The sequence below is a fragment of the Pseudophryne corroboree genome, chromosome 7 (assembly GCF_028390025.1).
Source record: "Pseudophryne corroboree isolate aPseCor3 chromosome 7, aPseCor3.hap2, whole genome shotgun sequence".
Classification (NCBI taxonomy): domain Eukaryota; kingdom Metazoa; phylum Chordata; class Amphibia; order Anura; family Myobatrachidae; genus Pseudophryne; species Pseudophryne corroboree.
In genome coordinates this window covers 287,970,919-287,978,389 of record NC_086450.1, presented here as the reverse complement: position 1 = coordinate 287,978,389, position 7,471 = coordinate 287,970,919, and the positions used below count along the sequence as shown (strand labels likewise).

At 42.7% G+C, this 7,471-nt stretch overlaps 1 pseudogene; it reads right to left on the bottom strand.

The window, feature by feature from the left end:
• Nucleotides 1–654: 654 nt before the first annotated feature.
• LOC134946184 (5S ribosomal RNA) lies at nt 655–771 on the bottom strand (annotated as a pseudogene).
• Between the last annotated feature and the right edge of the window lie 6,700 nt (nt 772–7,471).

The following is a 7,471-nucleotide window of genomic DNA, read 5'->3' as shown; positions in this document are numbered from 1 at the left end:
GAAAGAGTGATAGATTGCACACATCCATTCACTGAAAGGCATTTACTAAATGTAACCGAACAATTATCACTATAATCATTATTAAGCATTAACCTCTAACCAATGAGCCAAAACAATGATTAACTATTAGTAATTTCTGCAGCAGGGTACACTGGTATTCCACAGGGAATAACATTGGGGTGTAGAGTTGGATCTTGATCCGAGGCACCAACATGCTAAAGCTTTGACTGTTCCCAAGATGCACTGCACCTCCTCCTCTATATCCCCGCCACTGGGGACTGGAGCTCAGTTTGTAAGTTGGTGCCTGCAGTGCAGGCAGCTAACAGGGAGGGCTGAAAAGAGCTTTTCTAACAAGAAAGAAGACTTACGAAGTGTACCGAAAGGAAGACAAGACAACTCTGGTGGGGAGCACTCTTATCTGAAGTTAAATTATCTTAAATAAAATGATAATTTTTATTAAAAATGCCTTAAAAAAAGTTTTTTAGTTTACATAATATATGTATATTTTAAAAGAAGAATTTTTCTGTGATCATATGTGAAAATATAGAGCAATAATAAATATAATATTACCTGATTTTGACCATTCAGAAATATGTTGGGGTCCGTCGGCACAGTTGTCCCCCTATATATAATGCATGACCACTTAGGTTGTTAGCCCTACAATACCTGGTATTCCCGGGTGGTCGTCCACCGAGTACTGACCAGGCCCTTACTTCTTTGCTTCCAAGATCAGCTGGGATTGGGCTTGCAAAGTAGGGTATGATTGTAGGGACTAAGTAGCAAGAAGTGAGGCATATATTGATTTTTTTCAAAAAGGGAATTATTCTATTCTAGAGTGACCATCATTTTATTAATATTATAGCCCATATACACTGCTCAAAAAAATAAAAGGAACACTTAAACAACACAATGTAACTCCAAGTCAATCACACTTCTGTGAAATCAAACTGTCCACTTAGGAAGCAACACTGATTGACAATCAATTTCACATGCTGTTGTGCAAATGGAATAGACAGCAGGTGGAAATTATAGGCAATTAGCAAGACACCCCCAATAAAGGAGTTGTTCTGCAGGTGGTGACCACAGACCACTTCTCAGCTCCTATGCTTTCTGGCTGATGTTTTGGTCACTTTTGAAAGCTGGCGGTGCTTTCACTCTAGTGATAGCATGAGAAGGAGTCTACAACCCACACAAGTGGCTCAGGTAGTGCAGCTCATCCAGGATGGCACATCAATGCGAGCTGTAGCAAGAAGGTTTGCTGTGTCTGTCAGCGTGGTGTCCAGAGCATGGAGGCGCTACCAGGAGACAGTCCAGTACATCAGGAGACGTGGAGGAGGCCGTAGGAGGGCAACAACCCAGCAGCAGGACCGCTACCTCCGCCTTTGTGCAAGGAGGGACAGGAGGAGCACTGCCAGAGCCCTGCAAAATGACCTCCAGCAAGCCACAAATGTGCATGTGTCTACTCAAATGATCAGAAACAGACTCCATGAGGGTGGTATCAGGGCCCGACGTCCACAGGTGGGGGTTGTGCTTACAGCCCAACACCGTGCAGGACGTTTGGCATTTGCCAGAGAACACCAAGATTGGCAAATTCGCCACTAGCGCCCTGTGCTCTTCACAGATGAAAGCAGGTTCTCACTGAGCACATGTGACAGACGTGACAGAGTCTGGAGACGCCAAGGAGAACGTTCTGCTGCCTGCAACATCCTCCAGCATGACCGGTTTGGCAGTGGGTCAGTAATGGTGTGGGGTGGCATTTCTTTGGGGGCTGCACAGCCCTCCATGTGCTCGCCAGAGGTAGCCTGACTGCCATTAGGTACCGAGATGAGACCCTCAGACCCCTTGTGAGACCATATGCTGGTGCGGTTGGCCCTGGGTTCCTCCTAATGCAAGACAATGCTAGACCTCATGTGGCTGGAGTGTGTCAGCAGTTCCTGCAAGACGAAGGCATTGATGCTATGGACTGGCCCACCCGTTCCCCAGACCTGAATCCAATTGAGCACATCTGGGACATCATGTCTCGCTCCATCCACCAACGCCACGTTGCACTACAGACTGTCCAGGAGTTGGCGGATGCTTTAGTCCAGGTCTGGGAGGAGATCCCTCAGGAGACCATCCGCCACCTCATCAGGAGCATGCCCAGGCATTGTAGGGAGGTCATACAGGCACGTGGAGGCCACACACACTACTGAGCCTCATTTTGACTTGTTTTAAGGACATTACATCAAAGTTGTATCAGCCTGTAGTATGATTTTCCACTTTAATTTTGAGTGTGACTGCAAATCCAGACCTCCATGGGTTAATAAATTTGATTTCCATTGATCATTTTTGTGTGATTTTGTTGTCAGCACATTCAACTATGTAAAGAACAAAGTATTTAATAAGAATATTTCATTCATTCAGATCTAGGATGTGTTATTTTAGTGTTCCCTTTATTTTTTTGAGCAGTGTACAATATCTCAGGGCAAATTGTTTGAATCATAGGTCACAAGTTAATGAATATATATTGATTAGTTTTAGTTGATTCCTATACAAGGAAGTATGAGGAACTTGTGCCTTAGATGCTGATTTCTCCTAAAGAAACAAAAAGCCCATATCATTATCAAGTAGTCATGTAATAACTGTACTTACATCCAAAACAATTAGTTTAAATCACATTCCTCCTAACCAGATGGTAGACATTATATCAAATAGCAGTAAATTCAGATATAGCTATTTCCTAATGGAAGTTAATATCTAGATTATTTAGCACTTGTGTAACACTTTTATTTTTCCACTAATTTTACTCTTTTGAGTATTTTACTAACACCCTTATTTTGTATCACTTTCTAACATATAGCTCCTGCTTCTTTCTTATTAACACATATTAACACTATAGAATGTCAATGGTATTCTGCCATGGGGTGGTTGGGCCTGAGCCGACTTTGTGGGGTCCACGCCCTGGACTTATACTTAGTATTAGGGACCTCCAGTAATAGAGCGGCCATGAAGTAGCCTGGAGGCTTATCATATTTTTTGCAAAATATATGTAACGAAGAGCTCTAAATTTTCTATTATTATATAGTATATAGTTGCAATATATAATGACAAACTGCTCTAATCAAACTGGTAACACTCCTCAGGTGCTGCAGGAGGGGGTTACTTCTAGACAAGAAAAAAAAAAAGGATTTTTCCCACGCACTCTGCGGGCTGTTAGTAACAAGAACTATATACTATATAATAATAGAAAATTTAGAGAGTTTGTGTTCTCTGGTGGAGTTAATTTAAATTACATAATCCTATATATATATATATATATATATATATATACCACACGATAATGATGAGGCGGCACTCAGAGTCTTGTAAAGTGACAAAAAACTATATTGGTGCAGTGATCAACGTTTCGGGGTTTCCCCCTTCGTCAGGATAAGAGCAAAACAAACAACAGTGACTTTAAATACCACTTACCCCCTCCTCCAGTGCATGCCCCTCTGTCCGGTGTCGCTGGCCGCGCCGTCCAGGGCCTCCGTTTGACGTCACCAGCGTCTCACCGGAAGTGACGCGTCGGCGCCAGGAGGCGCGTCCATGGCAACCCAGCTAACAATCTACAACGAAACCATGGTAACCAGTGTAAACATAGCGCCGTGAATACTTTATCTTACGACACGGCTTCCAAACAACAGCAGTGATAATTCTAATACATATTCTTAAAACATTTGTGAATAATAACACGTAAAGTGCATAAAATAATGATATAAAAACATTTTTCAGTGTATAGCAGCAATCTACCTAATGGTGACAATAAAAACACATGGTGATTAAGCTCCTGCCCGTTTCCCAAATGTCTCAATTATACCTACAGACTTGTATTTTCTTTTCTGGTCTACATCTAATGCTTATCCTTATATCAACTAAAATCCCTTTGATCAATTCTGTTATCCCAGTCTACCTGCACTCACATGGTAAACCCTAATGTGAGTGATCACTGATGCTAAAATTTTTTTGTTTTTTTGTTTTTTTGTTTGTATGGTCCAAACCTAAATTAAGTTGATAAGGCCTAGACTATCGTTAAGACCTGCTGGTTTGAGAGTATTCAGTCTATGAATCCACATGGATTCTAGCTGCAGAAGTTTTTTACCCCTATTGCCTCCCCGCATGGAGTCTGGCACATGATCAATAATCCTGTGCTTAAAGGTGGCCATCGTATGTCTGTGCTCAACAAAGTGTTTAGCCACAGGTTGGTCCCCCTTGCCTGAGGCAAGGGCATTTCTTATTGCCAACCTGTGTTGTGCCATCCTGATTTTAAAGGCACACTCAGTTTTGCCGATATAGTACCTGCCACATGGGCATATGATCGCATAAACGACAAACTTGGAGGTGCAGGTGAGGGGCCATCTTATGGGAAACTTTTTTCCTGAGCATGGATGTGCTATATGATCTCCCACTGACATGTGTGAGCACGTTGTGCATCCCATGCACTTAAAGCAACCGTTTTTTCGTTTTAAAAAATGTTCAGGTTTAGTTTTTAACTTAGACATGTCAGTTTTGACAACCATGTCTTTAATGCTTCGGCCTCTTTTATATCTGGGCATGATCCGTTGGTGTCGAAACATTGGTAAATCTGGATCTGTGGCCACCAAGGGCCACAGCCGCCTGACTTCCTTACTTGTCTGGGTACTGTGAACATCAAATTCACAGACCCAGGGGATTACTTCACCCAGTGCTTTCACTTCCTTGGGTTTGAGGCTCTCATCTCTATTGGTTCTTTCTGCTTTTTCTCTTGCTTGGGCCAATAGCCACCGTGTATAGCCTCTGGTTCTCAATCTCAGCTCCATCTCATCTAGTTGTATGTCTCTCTGTTGTATGTTGCTATTACTCTTACATACTCTCAAAAACTGCGAGTAGGGCACACCTCTCACTGTGGATATTGGATGACAACTGTCATACCTCAGTATGGTGTTACGGTCCGTAGTTTTTCTAAACAGTGATGTCATCAACTTGCCTTCCTGAATTGTTAATTTGAGGTCTAGAAAACAAATTTCACTGGGGCTGCTGACCATTGTTAATTTTACTGGACTGTCTGAGATATTATGCTCTGTGACAATCTTTTCCAAATCAGCCACCTTGCCATGCCACATCACAAACAGATCATCTATATATCTGTAATATAGAAATAATCTGCTGGAAATCTTGCTATCAGTGAAAAACACAGAGGGGCATGCACTGGAGGAGGGGGTAAGTGGTATTTAAAGTCACTGTTGTTTGTTTTGCTCTTATCCTGACGAAGGGGGAAACCCTGAAACGTTGATCACTGCACCAATATAGTTTTTTGTCACTTTACAAGACTCTGAGTGCCGCCTCATCATTATCGTGTGGTATAATACTAAAGGCATCAACCCTGGAGGAGGGCACCTGAGCAAGCCAGCCCCATAGCAGGGGCTGAGCCGAGTGCCGGAGCAAAATTTTGGATATATATATATATATATATATATATATATACACACACATATTTATATATATATATATATATATATATATATATATATACACCAATAAATAGAAGACCAGTTTTTCTTTTCCAAAATTGTTTATTTTAGAATGAATAAAAGTTTTTTTTCAAGTTGTAAAACGTGTGTGCACATCTTTTACATCTTTAATGAGATCCTCTTAATTATGAGGACATATATGGTATAGTACAAAAACTTTTTAGGAATGACAGGCGCATTACACCCACTTTAGCCATAACATAAAAGTGCTGCGGTATTGCAATGCAAAAAAGTAGTTTTGCCGAAGGGCATGGTGTATCACAAGGGTCTTCAACCTTTGCACTGCAGCTGTTATGGAATTTCAGTTCCGAGCATGCCCATCCACATTTTTGATTTTAGCCCATGCTAAATGGTGGCAGAAAATGTTGGGAAGTGTAGTTGAAGACCTCTGTTCTACAGTTAAAAAAAAAAGTGCTGCGGTATTGCAGTGCAAAATACAAACGAGATAATCATAAGACCAAGGTGTATAATGTACTCATAATTGTGAGCGTATGCGCAATACCTGTTTTTTTTTAAGACAAACATACGCATTTTAAACATACGCATTTCACAAACAAAACGTTAACCAAAAATAAAGTTATGGGCACAATGCCCAACCAATAAGCATAGAATAAACATTTACTGTATGTGCACAGTATAAATTAGAGAATTTGGTACTGTGTGTTAGGTTCCTGGTGCTCAGAACAAGGGAGATGTTGCGTAGTGAGTCCTGAGCACCAGAACGTGACGCTGAAATAAGGTGTGGTGTGGAAATAGCCCCTAGCACCCTACCTCCGTTGTTTTACCCGCGTGGTCAGTTCACGCCTGAGTGACTATGGTTTCTTGGGCCCACGGCAGCCGCGTTTGAAGGGCGGATTATGTCTGCCCAACTCCGATGCCCCCAGGTCTTAGCGTGAGACAAGGCGTGAACCGAGACAGGATAATAACAAGGGGACCTCTGACTAAAACAACAGAAAGCTAGGGGCTACTAACTACCCTAAAACTAAATATATGTGCGGCACGCCGCCAAAGGAAAAGAACAACCAAGGAAATGCTGTCCACTCGCCGACACAATACTGTTGTGTACCGGCGGTGACAGCATAAGCAGAACCCTCTGCAAAACACCAGTAACAAAATATAACCAAAGAATACTGCGGCCTAGGCCGACGGACGCGGCAAAGCCGCTACTCACGGAACCGGTACAAACACTCGCAAACGGACAGGAACCCCCAATGTAGCCGACACAGACTCTCAGAACTGGAGGACAGGCAGAATCCCAAACGACAGACCGGTGGACACCAAGAAGCCAGATATTTGACCAGGCACAGACAAAGCCACAGGACTCCTGGACAGGAACGCTTCACGGCAGGACCCAGGATCAGACACTGGAATCGACACTGGAATCGACACAGGAACCGACACTCAAAGCAGCTAGACAGACACTGCTAGACAGGAGCTCAGGAACTGGCAGGGACTAGCTCAGAACTAAAGAACTCTGGAACCTTGGAAATATCACCAGCGTCTGTGAATTGCACTGAGCCAGAATATAACAGAGAGTCTTAATTAATTATGTCGTGCAGCTGCCCTGCTGCACAACTGAGAGGTGCAATCAACAGACAGGTGAGGCTGAACACATGGGAACAAGCTGCAATTACACAGACTCACCACCGGCAGCAAACAAGAGTAATCTTAAACCAGAGCAACGGGAAAACCTGGCCTGCAAGACAACTATAAACATAAAATAGGAATGAACCACTACCTGTGGTTCATAACAGTACCCTTTCCTTAAGGGTGAGCTCCGAACACCCCATGACACCCACGGGGAACATGAACAGAAGTATAACATAAAATAAATAACCAAAATGCAAAACAGGAATGAGCCACAGCCGTGGCTCATAACACTGTGGTTTATTGCTGGGAGTAGATTCCTCTGGAGTTGTACTAGATAATGAATCTCCAAATTC